Raw genomic sequence first — 25,254 nt, 5'->3', positions numbered from 1 at the left:
GTGCATCGGTAAACAGCAATTACTCCAGTCCCAGACAATCTCTCAAGTGTTTCAGCGGGAGAAAGATCAGCATCGACACCTCTGACTATTCCCTTAGTGCAGGCGAGGTGAGCAGGGATGAAGGCACTCACCGGTAATGACGCGAATGACGAGCACTTTAGCAAATCCGCGACACAGGACTGGTCTGGCGATCGACACACGATACCTCCGCGGCCGAACTGCCTCACTTCCGTGATGGTCTGGTAAGAAGAGGTAGCAGCTTGCAGGGATTTCTGGATCGCCTGGGGATTGGTTAGACGTATAAAGCCTCCATTTGAAGGAACCAGAGCCACCGGGATGTTGCTCACACCACTGCGGATGAACAAATCTAGAGGTAATTCATCCGTTGGAATAGAGGCCGCCCATGGGGACAAACCCCTGCCTGGGGAGTTTTTAGACATCCGCCTAGGAAGAAGGTGGCGTTAGAATTAGTGAGAGCTCAAGAAATAAGATTAGTAAAGCCTAATATCACCCAAAACCTGGCCAAGTGACAGAAGCCGAATGTCTTCTACGCATGCGCATTACATTGCAACTCGGTGGAAATAAATATGCTACAATTCCTCACACCATGTTTGTACTTAATTGTTGTTTTATAATCGTAATTCTATATATCTATAACTTTGTATCTTGCTTCAGGTGGCCGCAAGGCACAATAGCCTTCATCCTTTTCTATAAAGGAGATTGTCGCGAGCCCCAAGCGGGGGAGTCGTTACGGAATAATGTTTTTTTTTTCTTCTTTTTTTCGGCTATGTGATGAGGCAGGCCGTTCCAGTCGGTTGATGATCGGCAAAGGAAGGATGCAGAGAAGGTTGTTGTACGGCTCCGTGGACGGGTTACTGGCAAGGAATGCCCTGTACGCCGGGAATGGCGAGGGGGCGGGGCCAACACATATGGTGCATGATGGAGGAGTGGCCTACGGGACGCCACGTTGTCCTTGGCAGAGGCCGTGCCTGTAGATGCTTCACTAACGTACTGAAATTCGCGAGAGCTCGTTGTTCGTTTCTTTTTTGAAGCCCTTGGTGAATATTTCTTTGATGTCGTGTGTACTTGCTTTGTTCGTCGCACTAATTTCGATGTCACATGTTTTGTCTCGTTTCAGGTGAGTGATTGATGCTGCGTGGGATGGGAGTCGTGGAACGAGCACGTGGTACGTCGTATTTCAGCGACTTCCGCGCTTGAGCGATATCTGCAGTGATTACTTATTATAACTGGTCTTCTTACTTTAGCGCTTCGACACTATGTAATATCCATTCTGAATGTTTATTTCTGGTCGTATCTTCGAATAATCGATTCATTTATTCTCCATGCCTCCGTAGCGGGCATGAGCCACATTTCTGGTGGTTAAGAGAAACATCTGGAAAGCGGAAACGGGATCAGTCTTTCTGTCTAGCGCAGCATTCCGTCGCATGTCCTGCTCTACTGTTACTCCTTCGGGCAAGACAGACACGTGCGTGTGCGTTTAGAGCAGGTACTCGAACGAAGTAGTGCGTATATAAGTAAAGGGCAGTCGTTTGCACCGCTTTTTGAGACACGACACTTCAAAAAGATGTTCAATTCTAGTGGGCTTGACGCTGAAATTGGGCAGCTTGAAGTCTAAAGTTTTCCGTGGACGTACTTGCACAACACGCGTGTGGTCGCACACTTTCCGAGGCCCAACAAAATTGTAAAGGTTTGAAAGCTCGGGATGAGATTATCTACTCGACTGGCCGAGAGGGTGTGTAGTTCAACAACACCTTGAGAGCGCAGTTCACAAAGGTCACAGAAAGTAAACTCCTTGGGCGCTGTCCTGCACGAAGGTCAACGCGAGCGCCTGTATAGGTGCTGCTGCGTTTCCTACAAGACACTGGATCGTGCGACTAATTATGTTTTATTGTGTGGCGTTTTATTTCTTTGATCATAACTTCTTAGATTGCAAAAAAAAAAAAACAAGACAGAGAGGGAAACGACACACACGATCCTTCTGTGGGACAATCACATTCTTTATGGCTATGTGGTGCCTTCACAGACGGTATTACAGTGCACGCACAGACAGTTATACATAATTCATGATTTGCTTCGTTTTCTTTCCTTTCTCCATTTTTTCATGCCCCTTTTCCCCTTCCCCAATATAGATTACAGTTAATACTAACGAAACCCGATTTTATGAAGTTCTCGATCTAACGGAGAAATTTACATTTCCCGGCAGCTACCCATAGGCTTCAATGTTATCATCAACCCGAATTAACGAAACAAACTTGGCTGAGCTCGATTTAACTAATATGTTCCTTAAATAAATGAGCAAAAAGGGGTGATTTCTTTCTAATTTTGACACAGGCGGGCTCTTCGAGCGTGCGCTCTAAAGCTATCGCGTTAAAACATCTAGGCGTCATGTTCAGATGCTCAGCTTTATTTTGACGAGGCTGCACGGAACAGCCGACTCAGCAACGCCTCGGTAGGGACGGCGGTAGTTGCTTTCGCCATTTCATGGTTTATGCGACAGATGTCTGGATAACTGGCAATTACAATGCCGCAGTAGCCTTTGCGTTTCCCTACGTTACAAGTTTAGATTTCGAAGGACTGAGAAATTGCTTTCTCGATTTTACGAAATTCCCGATTTAACGAAATAATTCGAGCGTGGTCATCACTTCGTTAAATCGAGTTTCAACTGTAGTTGTTCCAGGTCTACGCCGGTGTCGAATGTATCTCTTCCAGGTAAAGTTTTGTATACTCGCGCGCCAAACCTCTCCGACTAAAAGAAGTATGGAATGAGTCGCTCCAACTCGATGCTGTGGCTTGCCGACCACGTCATTCTTTTTCCGCTGAATACCATCACAATGATATACGTTGATAGAACCAGGGTGCCTCGACGTCTGTCGACATCTGGTTCGTGTCTCCAGAAGTTCGCGCTGTCTCCTGACGATGCTGAGCGAAATGACGTAGTGGCGATTTTGTTGCTCAACTTAACCTAGCAAGACATCAACATCCCGGCAAACATTCCGAGCACAAGAAAGAAATGTAAATAAGGCAGAGTCAGCAGCCCCGAGCCAATGACTGCACTAAACAATGCCATTGCAAGGTATCCTTTCACATGACCTACCAGGACCAGTCATAAACCCGAACGAATGTTGACGTAAGCAATGCTGGATATTGATGTCTACTCGAACGATACTGAACGGCGTTGTCGCTTTGTGCCCTTGCAAGGGGGCAAATTTACCTTAATTTCCTGGCCGTGTGCGTGATATTAAAGAGAGCCGTGATGTTACAATAAACCTTGGCTTTATATCTGATATCCCGATTCTTAGCTGGTGTAAGTGCCTCGCGTAGAAGAAAAAAAAAACATATAATTTTATCTTACGTTCCTCTCGCAAAATGAAGGATGAGCGCGATCCGCTGAGGCAATCGTCGAGCCCTTTCAAACGCTGTAGTTTCTTTGTGGTGTTGCCAAGGGACCTCTTCCCCATGACCAATAAGTAATTCAGGCCCATGCCTTTCAAGGAATACGCTGACACGAAAGGAAGCAGAGGGGAAGCTTGGACGCAGCTTGATGTTCTGACCTCCGGGTCCGCCAATGCTGTAGACAGGAAAGTTTGCCCAGCTCTAGTCCGACTTCTGCTACTCGCTAGATGCGAGCACGGCAGCGCAAACGAAGGGCACGGTGAACTGCTGAGATCATTTCCGTCGAAGGTTGGGCCTAGAAGAACAATGTTGTGCGACAAACTCAGAATCTGTATTTTTGTTGTTTTCTGTACGCATGCAGCTTGTTTCCTTAACGCGGTCTGTTGTTACACATGCGCTGGTCTCTTGCATTTGGGCACGGCATCACGTGGGCCACGGCGTAGGGCGGTTCAGACAGCTATATATATATATATATATATATATATTGATAACTAGTGCAGCCGGCGTATGTTCAGCTACAATGGTACTCTGCTGGAGATTGCACGGAAGAGAGGTCCTAGAAGAATTGTAACGGAAGAAAAATAAAAGTAATGGTAAAACAATACATTTCTTGGCCTGTTTATCGGGAAAAGTAAATGTCCTGGGTGATGGAAGCAGGTGTGCAGTACAGAACTTGTATTCTAGATGGTATTGAAAGCCGCTCGAAATTGTGACTCGCCTGCCTCCTCCCAAGGAATTCTTTTTTTTTTTCATTAAGAAAGCTTCAAAGAAGAAACGAAGAGTCATTCAGAGCGATACCAAGGATGTCCAGGTAGCGAGCTATCACCTCTTCCGTATCGGCTGCATTACCCTTCGACCAGCGTCCAATGGATGCAGCCTTCGCATTCCGCTATAGGAACACTGCGACCCCTTTGCTTTTCCTCTGCGCTTCGTGCTCTGTGCCTCGCGTATGCTAGGGAACTTAGCGGGTTACTTCACGACTTGACCAGAATAGTTTGTCGCACTCGTTGGCAGCCCCGCGGCCTTCGATGCTGTCTAGTCATGGCGGCACGCACCGTTATTTCACTGCGACTGAACGACAGGAGGATGGGGAGGGGACATGGCACGGTGAGGATATGGTTATGGGAATGCGTTTCGGGTCGAGAGACGGTGTAACCATCTCTTGGCAGTTCATCTCACATCGACCCTCCTCCGCTGCTGTAACTGCAGTCGCTTCGATCTGTTTGCGGATCAGCTGCTACATGCGCGGTCATTACGGCGCTCAGGTTTCGACAGAGTGGACGCACTCGACCCATTTTTCACGTGGGGGGGGAGGGGGGGGGCTGGATCACGCCGAAAAGGACGCTTGCTCTACCTTCAGTTTTACTTAGCTTCCCCGAACTAACTAGCCTTGACTTCTCGGAAAATCAGACGATCACTTCCGAGATAGTAGCGGGGGTCGCCTTTCTGGCGCTTCGCTGTGACCTCCTCTCCTGCTGTTCCTTTTGCTTGGCTGCCTGAAATACGACAGCGGACGCCGCGTGGCAGTGAGACGGTAATTTGTCCCGTAATCGAAAATGTGAGATTCTTCGAGTCAGCATATGGCCCGAAGAATACACTCAAGACCCTTCGATTTTGTAAGTTTCTCGGTTTCGTGGCAGAGTATCCAGGCTCGTGGTGAGTCGATCCAGTTAATGGGTAACCATGGCTTCGAGACATATTCGAATACAAAATCGAAAACTGCTATTTTGAATCGAAGACCTCAACTAGAAACTGACCTATTCGATTATGGCAAAGTTGAGCAAAAGTGTGTACGTCGACCGCATAAGACACTGCAAGTTTGAAAGTAAAAGTAGCTTGCCTTGGGGATCAGAACATGAACAGTGCTCTCGTGCAGTACTCCTAACGTGTTTTATTCTTTAAACTCCTAGCGTTCTTATGTGGTTGGTGCCCATAGCTTTAAGCAACTCTGACGCGATAATCTCCAACCATGCCGACTTTCGTACAACCTTAGACTTCAGGTATTCGATTGTTCGAAATTTGGAATATTCGTTGAGCAGAAATTTTATAGACATATGAGAAGGAGTGTTGGCGCACAAATACGGCACCAGCTAGTCGTTGGCTCTCGAGCAAGCAGTACGGTCACATATATAGTGTTGTGTACGTTTTCACACAGTTTTGTCGGAGAAAAAGCAGAATAACAGTTAATGTATGCACAACGACGCTATCACATAAGTCAAAGCAACACCACCGCATTACAAGGAGATTGTCCAGAGCAAATATAGGTACAGAGAGAATATCACACGAAACAATGATATTAGGAACATTCAAGCAACAATATGGGCCACTGTAATGTCACGTATATGCAGCTGCAGTCCAACTAAAGACGAAACGTTTTCTTTTTCTTGCGGTGATGACGCCCAACAATGCCGCTGTCATCAAGAAAATTTTAATGCCATTAAAGCGCTCTTTGGCATGACCTTTGTTCAGAGGCCCAGTAATATCTTTAAACTGTGGGCTCTGCGGTCTAACTTTATAAAGCTGATTTAAGTCTTTATTCGAATCCAGCTACGGCAGATCAGTGTATATGGCGTTCTGCTGCTAAATATGAGGTCGCGGATTGATTCCCTTCGGCGATGCGGAATGCGATAACGTTCTTGTACCGGTGCTATAGATACGCGTTGAACAACATAAGGTGGTCAAAATTACTCTGGAGGGCCTACAACTTCTGCATTTCTTAGCCAGTGCGTTGCGTTGGAACAGTTAACTTCAATCAATCAATCAATCTTTGTATTTGTAGTCTTTACTCTAAGTGTCGCCTTCGAGTGACGGACAGACGGGCGCAAGGAGGGATCGCTGTGGGTTTCAGGTGGCCGAGTCCGGCCTAACTTTTGCGCGACGGAAGGTGGCTAAATTATGGGGGCGACCTCCTTAGCCGGAGAGGGGTCCATTAGCGAAGCGGTAGAGTGTCACTCATTAGCGTTTTCGCGAGGCGGGCTCCCGTGAGGAGGCACCGTTTTGCCTTGGCATCTTGTCGTCTCCGCCTTCGCCTCACTTAGCCTCTGGCCGTTTCTCTCTTTCACCCTGCCGTCACTCTCTTTTCAGGGTTTCTTCATAAGCGATATCGAGTGAGAGCGAAAAAAAAGAGATCCTTCGTGCCTTCGCACCTTCCGCAACTCTTTGCCGCAAATTTCTTTTTGTCGCTGCTCGCTTAGCGCTTTCTTTTCCAGTTTTACGCGTGAGTCTCTTTGTTGTTCTCACTAGTCTCGTTTTGAAAATATTTCATTACTTCCTTGGCTGACGCACGCACCAGCGAGTCTGAAAGCAGATTACGGTTCATCGTACGGGAACATGCAAAACACGCATTCGGAACAAACTCCGCGACCCGTTCTTTAGAGACGCAGTCTCGCTGCCTGCTTTACTGATTATCCATGCACGATTGCCAAATGGCGCTGCTTGTCTAGTTGCTCTGCAGTGTTTTTCAGCGTAAATGAGCCGGAAAAACACTGCGTGATACTCCTGCGAATGACCCGCCCTCAGCAATGGTCCGTACTGGACTACTCCAGCTCTCGAACAGCGAACGAGGCGCGGTTGACGCGTGGTTGACGCGCTCTGATAGCGTCCGATCATCGTGCGGAAAACTCTGTGTTCTCTCTGCTGATGTAATTATATAGTGGCCACGTCTATGTAAATCGAGGCAGGCTCACCTAGCTGCTCTTGGCAAGGCATCAGAATACTGGAATTCAGTGGAATGGTGCCAAGTCGCGTCTGCCCTATCTTGGCTCTTCACTGCACCTTCGATTTGCGCCTGGTCTATTTCAATGCAACGCAAAACTTTACTGAGTCACTGCGCCTAAGCGTCGCTTTTACTAGCGCCTATTGTATTCGCATCAACACGATGAAAAGTTCATCGTACAACGTTTGTTATTACCCGCCGTGGTTGCCTAGTGGCTATGGTGTTTGGCTGCCAAGCACGAGGTCGCGAGATCGAATCCTAGATGGCCATTTCGATGGGGGCGAAATGCGGTAACAGTAGTTGGCTACAGTAGAAATATTTACAGTAGAAAACCAAGGGTGCCTCACGTAATTGCTTACAGTAGAAATATTTTGCCACCCCATCTCCATCTCGTCTAAGTTTGTTTTGACATCGTTTGGGGCACCCGCCGAGGTTGCTCAGTGGCTATGGTGTTGGGCTGCTGGGCATGAGGTCGCGGGATCGAATCCCGGCCACGGCGGCCGCATTTCGATGTGCGAAAACACCCGTGTGCTTAGATTTAGGTGCACGTTAAAGAACCCCAGGTGGCCAAAATTTCCAGAGTCCTCCACTACGGCTGCCTCATAATCAGAAAGTGGTTTTGGCACGTAAAACCCCAAATATTATTATTATCGTTTGGGGCGGTTTATTTTGAAGACGTATCCATTTCTTGCACGTGTTCTACATGCTATCGCGCCGATTTTCGGCCATTTCCGTCTCAGGTGCCTTACGTTGGATTCTTCGTTCAGGGGCTCAACTGTTCCATGCGGCAGCATCGAGACATGGGAATGATTATTGCCACACGCGGTGACACGTGGTCCGCTCGCTGCTTTTAGCAGGATGCTGCTATTGCATCACGATGACCTAGGGTAGCGGTAAACAGATGCAGTTCTATTTGCAGGAGTGATCCCACGAAGGGGATAATCTTCGTTACTTACACTCGCCACTTCACTCATCCGGGAATGATATTACATAATGTTTCTTTCACACTCGATCGCCATCCATTCGAACGAACTCTCGTGAAACTGCATTGGGGAGATTGCAATGTGTCTATGACTGAAGCCCCGCGGTGACGCTGTCATATTTCAAAGTAATGGCGTGAACTGTATTCCATCCCACTCGTCAATGCGTTCGCTTTCATTTCGTTTTTATACTTTATTCACTGTGCGGAATAATCTCGCGCAAGAAACGACAACAGCAACAAAATAAGATTTAGCTTGCTTTATCTGAGAAAAAGCTGACTTCGAGAATGTTGAAGGGGCAACGTGTCTTCCTTCTCTTGAGCACTTCGTCATACTTGAATTTATTTCTAAGCATACATCATTCTGCTTTTATTCTCTGCAAGGTTTTTCGAGAACGGGAGAAAAAGATAGAGACAGGAAACTGATGGACATTCGCTCGGTCCCTTGCTGTCGAACAGAGATTCACTCAGCTTTCATGGTGTTCTCTGCTCCGGACGATTATAGTTTCCGCGTTTTGTACTTTAGTTGTGTTCGCCTGGAAACTCGGAAACCCACCGGCTAATGGTTTTGTTCACAACCGAACTTGACGGCCCAGGAAACGAGAACGCCCGTTTTTCCTACTACGTTCAGCACATGCCATAATGCTGCACGACGCCGCTTTTATGCTCTAAATAATGACCTGTACATGGTTCTCGAACGTATCACACTTTTAAGCTTGTATTTACATTTGTCCATTATTTTTATACGCCGCAAAGCAGAAAGCAATGCTCGAAGGTACGCGAAACAGCGATATGTCTTTCTGTTTTTTTTTTTTTTCACGAGGAGGACTTCAGAAGTGATATAGCTCAGTGTTGGAGCGACGCCAACGTCTTAGTTGCCATCGGCGATTTCTTGTTTCTTCGTGAGCAGTTGGGTGGCTTTCAGAGCGCCTGGAGCCGCTATCGATTCTGATAAGTGCTAGCAGCTGTCTGCCATTTGGAGGGAACATATAGACATATGAAGACACGCCGAAGTACGAAAGAAAGCGAAGAGAGCGAGCGAGCGAGTGAGCTGGAGAGAGAGAGAGAGAGAGAGAGAGAGAGAGAGAGAGAGAGAGAGAGAGAGAGAGAGAGAGAGAGAGAGAAACTTAACAGGAAAATACCTGCCAAAGTGAAGAACTTCGCTTAAATTGACGATAACGCTTTTTCAGCATCCAACTGGCTTCGGTATCGCTTTAATGTACCTCTCGTAATCTCCTTGTTTTTCCTCTCGGCAACGCTAGCTTTGCCACAGAGACATCCTACATGCGGGAAAGCACACTCTCACGGCGCGACGTTGCGCAGTGGAGGCGTCGGCTATTGCATCTAAGTTACAAAGGTGGCAAGCGTAGATGCTGTTGCGTAGTCCATGCCGCTGTTTGAGAAGGTGGTAGCAATGACTGCCACTGAATGATCAAGGGAAAATAGAAAGATAAACACGGCAGGTTTTTCTGATTGCTAGTGGTCGACGACCCGTTCTGTTCATTAGGGATGCCTCTCCCTTCCTTTCTTCCGCACCATCTTTTTGTTGTATGCTGGTGCAGCGCAGGTAGCAATGCCATTCCGTAGAGAGCGCTGATTTAGCGCTTTCTGGCGGCGGGCTTTCTTTTCCTTTTTTTTCTTGACGAGCGAAGGTGAAAGACTTAGAGTGGTTCTATTAGCAAAGGTAAGGAATGTTTTGCGTAACCGTCTCAATTCGGTTTTATTGACTCGATGGTACATGTATGCCCTGAAGTGTTCTTTAGCTGCTGTTATAACTTTTTGTTTTTCCAGGTCGACATTACCTTCCTGTACGCATAAGACCTTCGGAGAAACTTTGGAGAAATTGTTAGAGTCTCTAAAACTGACACCGTACCCATTGATTTCAGCGTTGGAGTTAAGGTTAAAGCGAAGTGCAACACTCATTGTCGCTTTCTGGCTTTGAATTCCTTACCGTCTTGGATTCGGTTAGTTTATCGGTCTAGATTACTGACATAGATTATTTGATGGCTTACCTTTTTATTGATCAATAAGGATTTTTCCTTTCGGTCTGTGCCACGGACCTTCCTTTGTGTATACCATAAACCCACAGTATCCTTAGAAATTCATTTCTATTCGTTGTAAAATGATAAGCTGGAATTTGCAAAGCATTGAGGAGAATCGACCGATTCCTCATCGGTAACACTTAAGGAAACCGATTGCGACCTCCGTGCTGAACCAATTGACTGAGGCATTTTCGGGATACGCGGGAATAATGATCAATTACTGGTATGACTCATGCGACATCGCGAGTGGTATTGATAAGGAGCGCACAGAAGGGCGTGAGAATGTCATATGCCATCTTGGAGTAGAACACGAACATTGAGAGACATCATCCTACATGAATATAGCGTAGCTTATAGCAGCGATAGATGCACGGAGTTTTTACAAACTTTTATACAAATATTGGCCGCAGGTCCCCATCGTGCAACACACTAATTAGGAGCACTTTTCCGTAGATGGTACCATGATCTTCGTATGGAGTGAGCAGAGATGTGTTGTTTTCCTTTGATTATTCTCTCTCACTCTCTTTATTGCCTTGAAATAGCGAATTTTCCCATATTGCGCAATCAATGAAAAAGCAACGCAAATGCGCGTATAAAAAGGAGATAGTGTATTGACTGCTCACGATATGCGCAGTCCCGACCGGCACCGTGTTTTTCTTTGCGCGAACACATCTTTTTTTTATATATAGGCTGTTTCTGTGAACTGCTTCTTAATCGTAACCTGGTTAGCCATGGAGGAAGCGCGCGTTACGTCGCAGTCGTCTAATGTGTCGTTGCCGGTAGTTACACAGTTCATAAGGACACGTTATGTGGGCACAGCCTTTTGTCTTATACGTTAACAGACCATGATGCATGATCAGGCGAGGGCTCCATGGTAAATTGAATTATCAGCTTCATCCTCTAATGGGAAAACACCTCATGTAGATGCACGCTTCAGCAGAAAGTTGCACTGCGACCTCTCAACACGTGAAATGCATTCGTCAAATACTTTGATAATTGTTGTATATGCAGCGATAAGTTCCATGTTTTAACCGAAGTTTAGTACTGTCATAAGTCTAATGGCGAGCGTAAATAAAACACATATCTTCTTAATATCTTAATAAATTTATACTTTGGATGGTCTGTGTAGACGCTCAATAAGATTTTTACCGACTGTTTTTACATTCCTATACGCTTGTCTTTTTGACTCTGTGTAGCCTGCACTCTAGTTACCGCGCTATATTTTGCCTCACACACTTTCGGAAATGTTTCTAGCAGAAAATCTACAGATAGTGGCCGACAAGAAACAAAACAAAGTAAGGGTCTCAAGTACATAAGCTACTTACCGGCAAACTCTACACTTCACCTGAAAAAAAAAACAAGGAACAAAAAAAGGCTCAATCTTACCATTGACCGTGTGCATAATTTTTCTCTAGGGCATGTAATTTATGAGTTAACAACCATTTTCCTATTTGATTCCATGGCATGACGGTTTATCAAGCCACTGACCAAAGCTCAATTGCCTAATCTCTGCAGCAAGCACGAAATCTCTTGAAGAAATTAGGTTACTCTTTACGGATCGACAGACTGACAGAGCGGGCGTTGCTGGCTTTTCATTCCAGTTCGGAAAGCGCTACTTTCGACATCGTCGCCATGATTTATGGTGGTCGTATTGTCCCAGCTCGATCACAAGCTCGACCACCCGGTCAGTGAATTGAATAGATCAATGTTTGCACAAATCTCTCTGGTCGCTTGCCCGTTACAAAAAGTACCGCAGTTCGAAGACCTTGATCTCACTGTACGAGTGCCCCAGGCGTTGTTAACTTCGGCCCTCTTTAAAAAGGTTATCTATCACTGAGACGTTGAAACGTGCTGTCGAAATTAATGTTCCGCGCCTAGTTGTAGTCGCCTAATCAACTGTGCGTGCACTGTCGACCAAAGAATGGAAGAGCAGCGTCAAGGACGTTTACTTATAATTAGACTGGCGGATTAATTTGGATGTAGTTGGAAATGCTGGCGACTATTTCAGTGCGCATTCGCCTCTGTTCTCTCGCAGTAACAATGGTGGCTCCATCTGTTGCGTCTATAGTTTCGTTTTTTGCAGTTTCGTTCTCGTTTTTCGTTTGCCACGTTGAATTGCACGCTAACTAGATGTCTGCAGGGCCACTGCAGCTTCGGCAATTTCGTCATTAGACGGTTCGGCGCTTGCAGCGAACTGCAAGTGCCGCCTGCGTGCCCAGCGCTGCCTGCGTGCCTTAGGCACGGAGCGGCTGGCTCGCAGCGGACGAGAAATCGCAACTGCTTTGCGTTTACGATTACGTCACGTTTGCCTCTCCATTCGCCACTCCGTCTCGTCACTCGCTCTACTTTATCGTCGCATCCCCTCGGCGAGTACGACCTTGCGCCCGCCTAATGTAATCACGGCACCAGACGACGTTGCGCCGACAATCACAAAGACAGACGGCCATCACGTGCAGACGGGCTGCGTTCGCCATGTGCGATGATGGCTTTTTTCCAGCCTGCTGCGTGCATACATTACCGTGCAGCGCGTTCGGAGCTGAGGGTACGGCTCGCCTATAAACGACATAAACGGCACGTGTGCGTGTGGCCTGCTGGCGGGCGCACTTTCGTATGTTGTTATTTCTTTATCTAGAACGCATGTATGTAGAATAGTATTTGATATCTATTCTCATCTCTATCTGTCCTCTTTAATTCCTTATACCTGCTCACCCCCGCACAGGGCAGCCAGCCGGTCTGCAGACTGGCTGACTTCCCTGTGACTCTTCTCATCCATGTGCCTAGGGTCTACGGCTCATGTATAGTTCTCCGGCGTCCGTCTTTCCGAGCTGTTGCGGAAAATAATGGTCTCCCTTCTCAGCAGCGCCAGGTCTAATGGCTCACTGAATATGTAGCTCTGTCGGTCATTCTGCCGGTCATTTTGCCTGTCCTTCCCTCACGTTTGATTGCGGAGGCCAGAATGCGACATATGCGTCGGATTGGAGAAGTTCTGCTCGTGCTCTGAGCGTTAGGAGAAGGGTAAATAACCCTATGCGTACAAAATGAATCCAACACCCTCGATTGAGTCCTCTCTCATAGCACTTCTGTCGTCGCTCTTGGACCTTAAACCCCATTAAGCCTCGAGCGAAAGAGGGTGGATTCACTTAACTCGTAAGTCGGGCGAGGTGAGGACCCGCTCGCGCTCTGCGCATCTACAGCGGTGCCCGGAACAACCTCGGGGACACGTGGGTCTCTTCTTCATCGCTGCTACTCGCTTCCGTTCTCGCTCTCACGTTCTTCCTTTTCTAGCCGAACGCACCTTACGGCTCATTTGGCATCCCCTTTCGGGAACCCGCGCCCGATGATGGCATCGGGGAAGGGAGTGGGGGGGGGGGGGTGCAGACGACGCGCAACATTACCCTTTATAGACCGCTTAGCCTCCTTCGATTACCATGCCCTAGTTCATGTTGGGCGCGCCTGCACGCAACGCAGTCAAAGGGACGCAGATTCCCGTTTTTTTTTTTACTTGCTGCCGAGCAGTGTCGTCTCGACGTTGCCGAACTGCGACACGTGTATGCGGGGGCGTCCGTCAGTAGCACCGCCGCGGCAATTTTGCATCTTTATTTCTTTCTCTTCTTTTTTTTTTTGTGGGGCCTAATGACGTTTCGTGTGGTGTAAACGCCGTCGTTAGAGACGCCGGAGCGCGCATAAAAGGGTCTTTGCGCAAAGCACGCCGCGCAGCCGCGCGTGTAAGAGAGCCCACGTATGTGGTGCGGCGGCGAACCGTGAGTTCGCACTTGTCGCAAGAGCTGCGACGCCCCGATCTTTTGATTACGCGCGCATCCGCTCTGCTGCACCGCGCAGCTTAGCGACCACCCTGCCTCTCTCGGGTCGAGTGACAAATGGTGGATGAGATCCCTTTACGAAGTCGTGGCGTCATAACCGGTTGCGACCACTTTGACGCTCTCCTTCTGGGCGTTCGGAGAAGCCTGAGAGATGGGCAGTAGAGATGTTCGATGTTCGTTCTCGTATCCCCTAGACCCCATCGTAGTCATTTGTGCGACTTACTTTGCAAGTTTTTCCTTGTGCTACACTGAGTAAGGAAGAATTTAATTAGAAGTTTGCTTTGTAGGGGACGCTAGGAGGAGGAAACGTAAAAGAGAAGGCAGTGATGTGAACATGAAAATCATCTGGTTGGCTACCCTTCGCTAGGGTAGGGAAACAGGGGAATACAAGAGAGAGGATGAAAAGATGGCGATGAATCTGTGCACGCGCGCATACGGCGTCACGCAGTCAAGGAAGTTCACGTAGGCCAGTAGACCTCAAGGTGCACGAAAGAATCGTCACTGACGTGTGGACCGACGAGAGACGGGGATGTCGTTCGAAGAATGCCTGCACGGACAACCGCCGATCATCGATGTTGTCGCTATTCGGTGGAGAGTGATTGTATGTGTAATTCAACTCGAGACGAGGAGAAAAGAGGGAGGGAGTGAGCACTGTGGGCTCACAGGAGTACAATTGGTCACCGGAGTCGACACATTACAGTGACCGCCGCGGCTTTGTATCGATGTGTACCTCCGGACCGACACGGCCTCTGTGGCGTATCTAATCTTCTGTTTTGACGCGATTAAAGGCCCCATGTCGCAGAAAATCCGGTGGCGTCCTGCGTCAGCGCTGGCGTCCCGTGAGCGACTGTTGCCGTGTATATTTAGGTCTATGTATATGCCACGCTTTGCTATGTGACATGCGGTATGTGTGGGTTATATTTCCACACCATTATATGACGAAAGCTTCTCATGCCTTCTCTTACGCTCTTGACATATCATAAGAAGCCAACAACGACGCCAAGGACAACATAGGGGAAATTACTTGTACTTACTAATTGTATTAAGAAAATGATAAATTAGTGGAAATGAAAGTGGATGAAGTAACAACTGACCGCAGGTGGGATACGAACCCACGGGGTCGCATTACACGTGCGATGCTCTTACCAATTGAACTACCGCGGCGCCGTTTTCCCATCCAATTTCTTGTGTATTTATGTTTTACTACAACAACTAACCCCGGGAGTGTTAGCCAGCGCCACCACTCACAAACCCTTATCTTGTCCTTGGTGTTTTTTTTGTTGTATTCTTATGATATAATTAATAAAAACAGGGCCCCTCGGTTCCCTTTCTTCACATTCTTGACAAACTTATTCCTTGGTATATTGAGAATGACAGCCTATTAACAAATTCCATGAAACAAAACACCGACAGCGCATGTTTTTTTATGATAAATCTTCCCAGATGGAAGTATTAAAAGCGGAAAACACTAACCGAAATCTGAAAATATGATATATGTTATTTTTTTATTTTTTTGGCGCGCCTGCGCACTATCTGCAGGTTTGGCTCATGCAAGAGGCTGCGTTTCTACCAGATAGCTCTCCTTCGTGCATAGCGCTCGCCGCCAGCGTTTCCCGTTAAACCTTATGGTTACATACGTTCCAATTTCCGGGAAGCGCGAGAAGCAGTCAGGGATCTTTGGACGCTATGGCGTTCCACTCTTAAAGACGAAGCTTAAGCGTCCTCCAATTTTTTTTGTAAGCACTTTTCTCCATGCGTAGAATAGCAGACCTTACGTTTGTCTGGTTTACCTCCGTCCCTTCCATTCCCTTCTCCTCTCTTCCTCTTTATCAACGGTCGCCAATGCTTCCCAGTCACCGCTGACCCTTTTTCTTGAATACAGCTGCCTGCGTAGTGGTTAGAGGGATTAGGGATCAGGCTGACCCGCTCTTATCCGTGAGGGGATTCTGTGCGGTGCTCATTTTTGACACTGTTTGGCGAAGGAGCAGCTGCGTATGGGAGGGGGGGGGGGGGGGCAGCATCCCTCTCATGTACTGGACTATTCTTGTCAGAGTGCCTCTTATACGGCAAGCCATCTTTTCTTTACCTTTGCATCTGTCGATCGATGTCGTTCTTAGAAAGCTTACGGAAGCGACGCTAAAGTAGGTGGTTCCTAGTCTGTGATAGCGGTAATCTGACTCGTTCTTCTTCGCACATGTTACTGGCGCGACAGGTGATGATGAAGCTACCGAAGCTAATTTACATTCTTACTGGCGTCATGTTGCGTGCTGCCTTTCCCTATCTTTATGTAGACATGCAGCGTCGGACGTTCTTGAAGTCACTTGAACGTGGCTCGCAGAACTAATTGCGCAAACTGCAAAAGGCTGACCGGCTGGTAAGAAACGTTTCGCGAAAACCATATCTCGCAATTTGTTTACGTCAGCCGTGTTTACTGCTTTCTTCGTCGATGAGCTGGTCATGCTTGTTGCGACGCCTAAAACGATTATGTAGTCCACCCAACATGCGAAGATCAGAGGCTTGCCCTTCTGACCGCTTTAGGGAAATTGGACAGGTCGTTTATAGAAGAGAAGACCCTGGGACTGTGGCCACGTGCGCTTCGGCGATGTAAAAAAAAAAAGAAATACGCCACAAAAGCGCTGCTGCCTCTCTCGAGACGCACCAGCAAATGTAATTGACTGTGACGAACTGAGCGATATGAACGCTTCGGTGCGTGCATGCATGCGTGTCTGCAGATATTTTATTTCTCTCCTCGTACTCGTGCTTTCTAGTACTCCTTTCACACTCCCCAGTGTAAGGCCAGGCTCCACCGGGTCAACCTCCCTGCATTACTCTTATCACTTCTCTCGTTCTCTGTGGCTGCGTGTGTGCGTGTAAACAGCGGGGTGATCGGCTGTGATATTACGCCCTAATGCTTCCCTCACCCAGGCGTGGTTTACTGAACCAAACACGATGTTTAGATAAGCCTCGCCGTCGGCTCGCCGGCCACCAAAGCCCTAACTGAATGCCATGGTGCGCCAGTAAGTAAGCGAGCGCTTGCACTTGCTGTGCGAGCCGCGCTATAGACATTCTAGCAAAGGTCGCCGATTGGACTTGACCGCTGCTCCGTGTTTGCACGCCGTAACATAAGAACAAAGCGCGTTCGGGAGTTTACTACGCGCTGTAAGCCTTCCTTGCTGTGTGCGTTGTCGTTCGGCGGCGAATCGCAAACGCGATGCCGGCGTCGAAGCCATGTCAGGAAAGGCCGATGATCGTTTATGTAGTCCGCGAATCCTCTAGGCAGACGGACAATTCTAGTCCGAGCGCGTAAAAGCTGCCGTCAGCGTCCGACGGCTAAGAGTCCGGGGATTTTGCTGAACGCCGGAATTTACGCGGAGGCAGACTCAAATGACAGCTGTGGCGAAATCGTAAATGGGAATGTGAATAGCGATGCGAGCTACGAAGGCGGCGTTATTGCCCCACAGCAGGAGGAGGAGCTTCCAGTACAGGAAAATAAAAATAAAAATAAATCCTTCTATAGGCTTAGCCGCATCATAAACGCCGTGGCCTCAAAGCCAGTATAGAAGCTGTGTAGTGGTATAAATTCCGCAGCGCCGTAGTGCATTGGACTTACAGAGCGCTGCATAAGCATGAGTTCCGTATGCTGTTAAGTGGCTGATAGAAACAGTGAAAAAAAAAAAAGGAGTGGTGCCGTTATTATCGGGGTTGACTGTTGTGCTGTTCGGCGAAGCAGTGATGGGGTTGTTGTTCTGCGATGGAACCACGCAATGCATGTACAGGTTACAGCGGGCTCAGTTGTTGCAGGGCGCCCCGTGCGCGTTAGTTCAATGCCCACTTCGCGGGCAATTCTGACCGGACGGTTTCGCGAGCAAGACAATGTCGCCCGGTTTCACCGATATTGTGTGTGTAGACAAATATATGTTCTTATAAGGCGCATAAGGTAACTACGCACTCTTTTGTAACAAAAATGAGTTGGAGAAATTTGCTGATTGTGTTTCTGTGTGCATGCGTGCGTGTGTGCGTGTGTATCGCACATGTGCAAATAGAGATCACGTAACCTGTACTTCCAGGTAGGGAGCACTTAAGTTCCTTGATGTAAATTGAAGAGAGGAATGTTAATTGACGCTTAGTTAGTCAGTTAGTTAGTTAGTTAGTTAGTTAGTTAGTTAGTTAGTTAGTTAGTTAGTTAGTTAGTTAGTTAGTTAGTTAGTTAGTTAGTTAGTTAGTTAGTTAGTTAGTTAGTTAGTTATGTAGGATTTTTGGGCGCAATAGCAACTGCGGCTATGATGCACCATGCACGAGTGTTGGCACTTACGGAACTAAATAATGTCTACTTTGCATCTTTTTCGCTATGACTAATTTTCTCCATGCTTTTGCTTTTCCTCTGAATTAATTTCTGAAAGACAGGAGCACCTTTTTGCTATGACTAATTTTCTCCATGCTTTTGCTTTTCGTCTGAATTAATTTCTGAAAGACAGGAGCACCCTTTTTTTCGTTTTCTGCTTTGCCACAGAGTGGCGGACAGCAGCTGCGATTTACTGAGAAATACTTTGTCACTTCTATGGCGCGGGCATTTCACCTGTTCTGCTTTTTTTTTTTACCTTGATATTTTCACCGTGCCATCGTGTTTTTGTTGTTTTCGCCCACGTTTCAGCCTCTATGGTGCCATCGCTAGCAAGGGAAGGACGCCCGTTCTCGCCGTTCTAAATATCCAAACGCCTCACCCGCCCAATGCTGGAAAAGAAAAAAAAAAAAACTCGCTTCAAGCGGAAGCTGCTGACGGTGCGGACAGAGTGCGAAGCACGCGCGCGGAATTCCACCACGCTTTCATCACGACGGGATGGGCGGAAACATGCTGACGCTCCGTATATATGACGGGCGTCAATGCACATACCCTCGATTTATTTGCTGAGCTAGCAGTAAAATGTCACGCAACGTATTCTACCATTAAAACGCACTGCGATCCCCTTCCTTATTAGGGCCACCGAGTCGATGAATTTTTCGTTCTTCCGTTTTTTGTTGTTGTTGAAACAGAGAGTGTTTTTCAGGTAGGAATGTTGGCTTTTCTTTTTTGGTTAGGACTTGACTCAGTAGTCGGCAATTGTTTATACCACGCCTGGATTCAACCTTTGGCAACTCTGTATACCGAGAATATGTTTGTGATTGGTATCAATAAAAGGTGGTGGTGGTGGTGGTGGTGATGTTGAAGCAGGCGGGGTTAGCCTGGCATACATAGCCGGCAATTGTTCCGCCTGATCCTCCTTCAAGTTGAGATCAGGGATGTGTCACCAGGTGTCGATGAGCCCCGTGTCTCGCAGGAAGGCTATCAGCAGGCGTTGCGCTCGCTTCCTGAATGCCGCGGGCCCTCCGGGGAAAACAACGTCTTCAAAGGTCCTGTGCGTGAGACCGCTTTTTTGCAGGTTGTCGACCAACGCTTTTCTTTCTGCGTCAAACTGTGGGCATAGCCAAATGAAATGTTCGATGTCACCAATGTCACCACAGAAAACACAAAGTGGGGAAGCGCGAAGCCCAGTCTTGAATAACCAAGCTGGGGTGTATGCGGAGTCGGTCCTGATGCGGTATAAAAGCGTCGCTTGTTCGCGTGTAAATCCATGAGTCACACAGGATTCGTGTGGATTCTTGTGCATCTGTCTAAAGTGAAGGCGGATTGCATCCTTAGGGTTTTGAAAAGCTTTTGGAGCTTTCACTTTTGGGACACATGTCAGCGCTAGGCGTGCAAGGGCGTCAGCTTCCTCGTTTCCATCAATTCCTACGTGTGATGGAATCCTTTGTTCGTGAGGTCGTCAATCAGTGCCAGAGACTGCCTTGTAAATTTCTCTAGAGGTAGGCCCCGATGTAATCGTTGTAATGCTGACTTGGAATCCGTCAGCACCACGACATCTCGTGCAGAAAAGGCACGTAGTTTCCGCAAAGCCGCGGTGATTGCGGCGCTTTCTACTGTTGTAGAGGAAACTACGCGATCCAGTCGGCCAGACCATGACACATCAAGGGATGGTATGCAGAATGCCGCTGCACAGCTATCTGTTTGTGCACACACCGAACCGTCTGTGTACACTTGTAGATGGCTTGGAAACAAAGTGCTCAAGTGGTCCAACACAATAAACTTGGCTTCGGCAGTTGAAATGGTGCGTTTCGTCGGAAGGTGGGGTACATTGAGGCTGCAGGTAGCGTCCGGAAAAGACCATGGCGGGCCAAGGCGACTTCGTTTAGGCCATTCCAATCCTAAAAATCGGAAGGTGTTCAGCGCCGCATGGAAATGTGAGCGAGTTCTTGATCTTAGCCGCCGGAGAAGCGCCGTGCCTGCGCGTGACTCGCCCAGCCTTAATAGCTGCGTCAGCAAGGCCTGAGATGCCAAGAGGCGGAGAGGAAGAGACTCTGCCTCATTAGTGACTTTCTTGTTTGAAGCCGCCGTTGGAACTCCCATCGCCAAGCGAAGTCCTTTTCTGTGCACTGCCTCCAAGCGCTCGAATTGACTCGATGACGGTGATATCAGAGGGAGCTGATAGAGAATGCGGCTTGTTATCAGTGCAGCGTTCAGTTTAAGCATGGATATAGGATTGTTTCCCCAACGTACACCTGCCAATCGACGAAGTGCGTTGATTCTTTGCACCGATGCAGCCACAACACTTTCGACCGCACCACGCCATAGTAGCTTGTTGTCGATGGTGACGCCCAGGAATCGAACATGAGTTGCACGAAGAATTGAATGCCCTCTGATATTCAGCGTCAGACGTGTTGACTTGCGTCTCACTCCCGGGAAAAGCATGAAGGCTGATTTTTCTGCTGATAAGGATAGGCCAAGCGTCGATAAGTGGCGATCGATAGAGGAGATTGCGGCCTGGGCTATCCGGGCCAAACGTTTGTGTTGGTACCCCGAGATCCAAATGCAGATGTCATCTGCGTAGATGGACATTTTAACTGCCGTCCGACCTACTTTCAGGGCATCTGGAAGGCTGGCCATGGCAACGTTAAAAAGCAAGGGGGATAGGACACTTCCTTGTGGGACGCCGAGGGAAATGCGTCGCTTGACACTCATTATACTTCCCAGCTTAACTTGTACACATCGATCACTGAGAAATTCATGGACGAATCGGAGAGCATTTCCCGAGACGCCCATGGCTCGGAGTCCGTTGATGATGCCTGTATGAAGCACACAGTCGTATGCCTTGGCAACGTCCATAAAGATGGCGAGTGTGGAAAAGCCGTCTACGCGATGGTGCTCGATATGGCTCAGTAGATCCAAGACACTGTCCTGGGCACTCAACCGTGGACGAAATCCGGTCATACATGATGGCAGTCTATTTCCTTGCTCAAGATACCATGTTAACCTCGTACATATTAGTCTTTCCATCAACTTTGATACGCATGATGTTAGCGATACCGGCCGATATGAGGTGAGGTTTGCAGGATCCTTTCCGGACTTGAGCACTGGCACCACCCATGCTGTCTTCCACGCTTCTGGGATCTCTCCTGTGCTCCAGACGTGATTAAATATGTCCAGAAGTGCTCGTTTTCGTTCATATGGCAGATTTGTCAGCATCTGATTGCTGATCGAATCGGGACCCACAGCACAGCGTCTTCTTAATTTGCTAAGCGGCAAATCCAACTCACGAAAGGTGAACGGCGTATCCATGGTATGGAATGCTTCAGACAACAGAGGGTTCGATACTCCTGCTGATCTGCCAGATGTGTATACGTCTGCAAAATCTTCTGCAAGGGTTTGCAAATCTTTTCCTTGCTTTAAAGCAAGTGCCTCGAATGGCCTGTGTAGGCGAATCTTTCCGGATAGGCTATTCATTACTCCCCATATCCTTGTCATGGGAGTAAACGCCGATAAACTCTCACAAAAAGCAGCCCATTGAACTCGTCTTAATCTTTTTGTGTGACGACGGATGACAGCGTTTATCCTGTTGTATTCAGTTTTCGCAGATGGATTTCCCGTTTTTCTCATTAGTGTTCGCTCCGCTCTCCTACGCGCTGCGCAGAGGTTCTTAAGTTTCAAATCAGGAGTAGGGAAATGATCTGGCAGTTTCAACATTGAGGTAGCCACTCTTTTGCTCCGCAGCATATCTGCGAACAGCTCACCAGGGGATTCGTCCAACGCTTCTCTGTATGTGTCCCAGCGGGTCACAGCACAGAATTGTCGCCCAGCAGTGTGAAATCCGGTGATGTTGGTGAAGATGGGAAAGTGGTCACTGCCCATCCTGTCTGGGGCCGTTGTTGACGATACGACAAGGTCTATAGAATGGATCACGAGGTCTATGGCACTCCATGAATCTGGTGGTCTGAAGAAAGTCGGTTTGCCATCGTTCGCGATACACAAGTCAGCAGCTTCCGCGGCTGTGACTAGTTCCTTGCCTCGGGAATCTGCAGTCTTATCTCCCCAAAGCGAATGATGTGCGTTAAAGTCCCCACAGATTATTATAGGAGAGGGGCAACGAATGCAAAGGTCCTTTATGAACGCCTCCATGGAGACCTTCCTGCGGGGACTTATATACACCGACACCACACTGAGTTTTCGTTTTCCTAGGCACACTTGCACAGCGGCGACTTCCAAGAAGGTAGAACAAAGGTCTTGCACTGGTAAGGTGACGTGAGGTATTTCTCGCCTGATGTATATCATCGCACTTCCATTTGCAAATGATGGTATACTCGGATTTCCATGTCTGATGTACCCTGGGATCGTCCTTCCATTTGGGAGACCGGCCTCCGAGAGGGCTAGAATTGGTATAGGTATGTCTCGAAGGAAAAGGCTGAGTTCAGAAAGACGCTGTAGCATACCGGCGCAGTTCCATTGCATTATTAAGGGCACTTTTGGACGACGGAATGGACCAAGTGGGCGAGACATTGCCATGATGCTACTGAGTGTATGTGGAAGTAGAGCAGAGTATTACTGACTCAAGAGCCAGCACTGCTTCCAGCATATCCTTCGTTGAGCTAGCAGGCATCTTCGCGACGTGGGAACGTAGTGCCGTGAACAAAGCGCGTATCACATGCTGGCAGTTTTCCTGCTGACTGTTGCCAAGTGGTACTTGAGGTCGGTTTACTGCGGCCGCATAGGTGCGCTTTCCGGACTCTTTTCGAACAGGTTTCTCAGCCGCTGTGACCGTTTGCGTTAGCTCAATAACTTCGTTTATCGGTGGGAAACGCGGGAAATGAGATGCGTACTCTGTTTCCAAACCAGTTAGTTGTGGCGCTCTGGACGTCTTCTTCGTGTTCGATGGTGCGCTTGCACTCTTTGGACCCAGAACAAACATCTTATTTCTTCGCTGAGCAGCTGTCCGCGCCGGGCATCGACCGTAGCTAGCAGGATGGTCACCGCCGCAATTTGCACACACAAAGTTGTCTTTACTTGCACACGTCTTAAAGTCATGAGGTCCCCCACAGCGCTTGCACCTCTGTTCCCCACGACAGTACTTAGCAATATGTCCGAAGCGCTGACACTTAAAACAGCGTGGTGGTGTCTCCACGTAGTCGACAAGCTCATGTCTGGTGAAACCAAGGTTGATCTTCTCCGGGCGTTCAGAATTTGGAGCAAATGTGAGAACCACCGAGTTAGTGCGCCTTGACTCCCATTCGGATGATGAAGTTTGGACCCGACGGATGATTCTTCTTGCATGGAATACTCCCTGAGGTCTCAGGTAGGTGAGCAGCTCCTCATCCGAGTACCATTTAGGGACTCCTCTAACAATGCACGTGTTTTTCATATAACTGTGTGGGACACGGGCAGATATGACTATGCCACCGATATTCTTGGTCTCTAGAAGGACGTTGGCTTGTCCTTCTGTCTCTACATTTAAGAGCAGTGCTCCCTGTGCTGTGAAGTGGCTCTTCACTGGTGCTCCACCGAGAATCGTTTCAAGCTGAGAATACAGGACAATAGGGTTCACTTGCCTTAAATCATCTCTTTCGGATGTTGCAGTGATTAACACTGGAATGCCTTCCGCCCTGTCTTTACGATGGCGCACAATTCGGAAACCACCCTCGTCCATGTCTAGGTCTGAAGCGTTCACCACGTTCTCGTCATCGATGATAGTTGACTCGTCTTCAGATTCACCAGTGTCTTGTCGCTTGCAGTCAGGCTGGCTTGTACAAACCAGCTGGCGTTTCTGACCCGGTGTCAGCCCTTGGGAGGTCATGGCGGGGTGCTCGTCGGTGCCAGCTTGGTTCCTTCGAGCACCTTGTGAGGCGGCGGGTGGCGCAGCACCCGTCGGTCTCCGATACGGATGGTACCTTTTCGAGTCGACAGACGTCTTGAACCGTTCTGACCAGTAATATTACCAGAAAATAACGAAAATAACGATAAATGTAGGCAGAGCTACTCAGACAGGCTAGCAGCAGGTTCTTCGTCTTCTTCGTCCACCGGTATCAATAAAACTTCTCCTTGATAGCCTGAAAAACGCACGGTCAGCCCATCATTATCTTTTAGTTCAGCTTACACGGCTGTCAGGTCCCCTATTCCCTATACGAGATTTACGAAAATTTATTTGGTTGTTGCAGTGGTTTAACTGCCACAGTAATAACGGGTAATACGTACATTTCTCTTCTTTTTTTACTTGCTTGTGGCTTCAGCCGTTCCTGTGGTGCTACTTATTGCGCTTTGTCTTTCTGACTTTCAAAACAATCATGGTTTTAAAAACAGAGCAACACAACAAATATCTGTTTATTTGCACGAGCACTGCCAATTTTTCTGCATTTATCGCAATGTTTTGCTCAGAATGACGAATGTACGTAATCACAATTCGTTTCAACCGGACGGCGGAAGTTTAGGCAAATTCATGTACCATAACCATGATTTCCCAAGTTGGCTGAAGACCTTTACTTACAACTCCTGTTGTCACTATAGCACCAGGGTTCCCTGTGGGGAAGTAGAGAATCTTTATGCTACACACTAATGATTAGTTTTGCCTGTGTGGCGGAGCCACCAATTTGATTGGGGAGCCGAATCAAGTTGCTCAGGACAGTCGAATAAAGTTACTGTCAATGCCATTATGAGGCACGCGGGTGCTCAAAACAAATCGCAGTCGAGTGCAGTAATCGAGCGCAACTCTTGCGACACAGTTGGGGCGCAATCTCGCACGACTTGGGTAACCGGGTGGTCCTTTGTGCTCAGCCGGGCCCGCATTTGGGCAAAAGCTCGAAAGAAAAGCGCGCACGTCGTAACGCTCTGAGAGCGGATGACCAACTGGTAAATGGTTTATCGACCTGGAGACTTCCTTTCCAAATTGCTCAACAGCAGTTCCCCTTCGTGAACAGCTACGGCAT

Source organism: Dermacentor variabilis, chromosome 8, assembly GCF_050947875.1.
Source record: "Dermacentor variabilis isolate Ectoservices chromosome 8, ASM5094787v1, whole genome shotgun sequence".
Taxonomy (NCBI): domain Eukaryota; kingdom Metazoa; phylum Arthropoda; class Arachnida; order Ixodida; family Ixodidae; genus Dermacentor; species Dermacentor variabilis.
The sequence above is the reverse complement of the archived record's forward strand: the minus strand, read 5'-3'. Positions refer to the sequence as shown.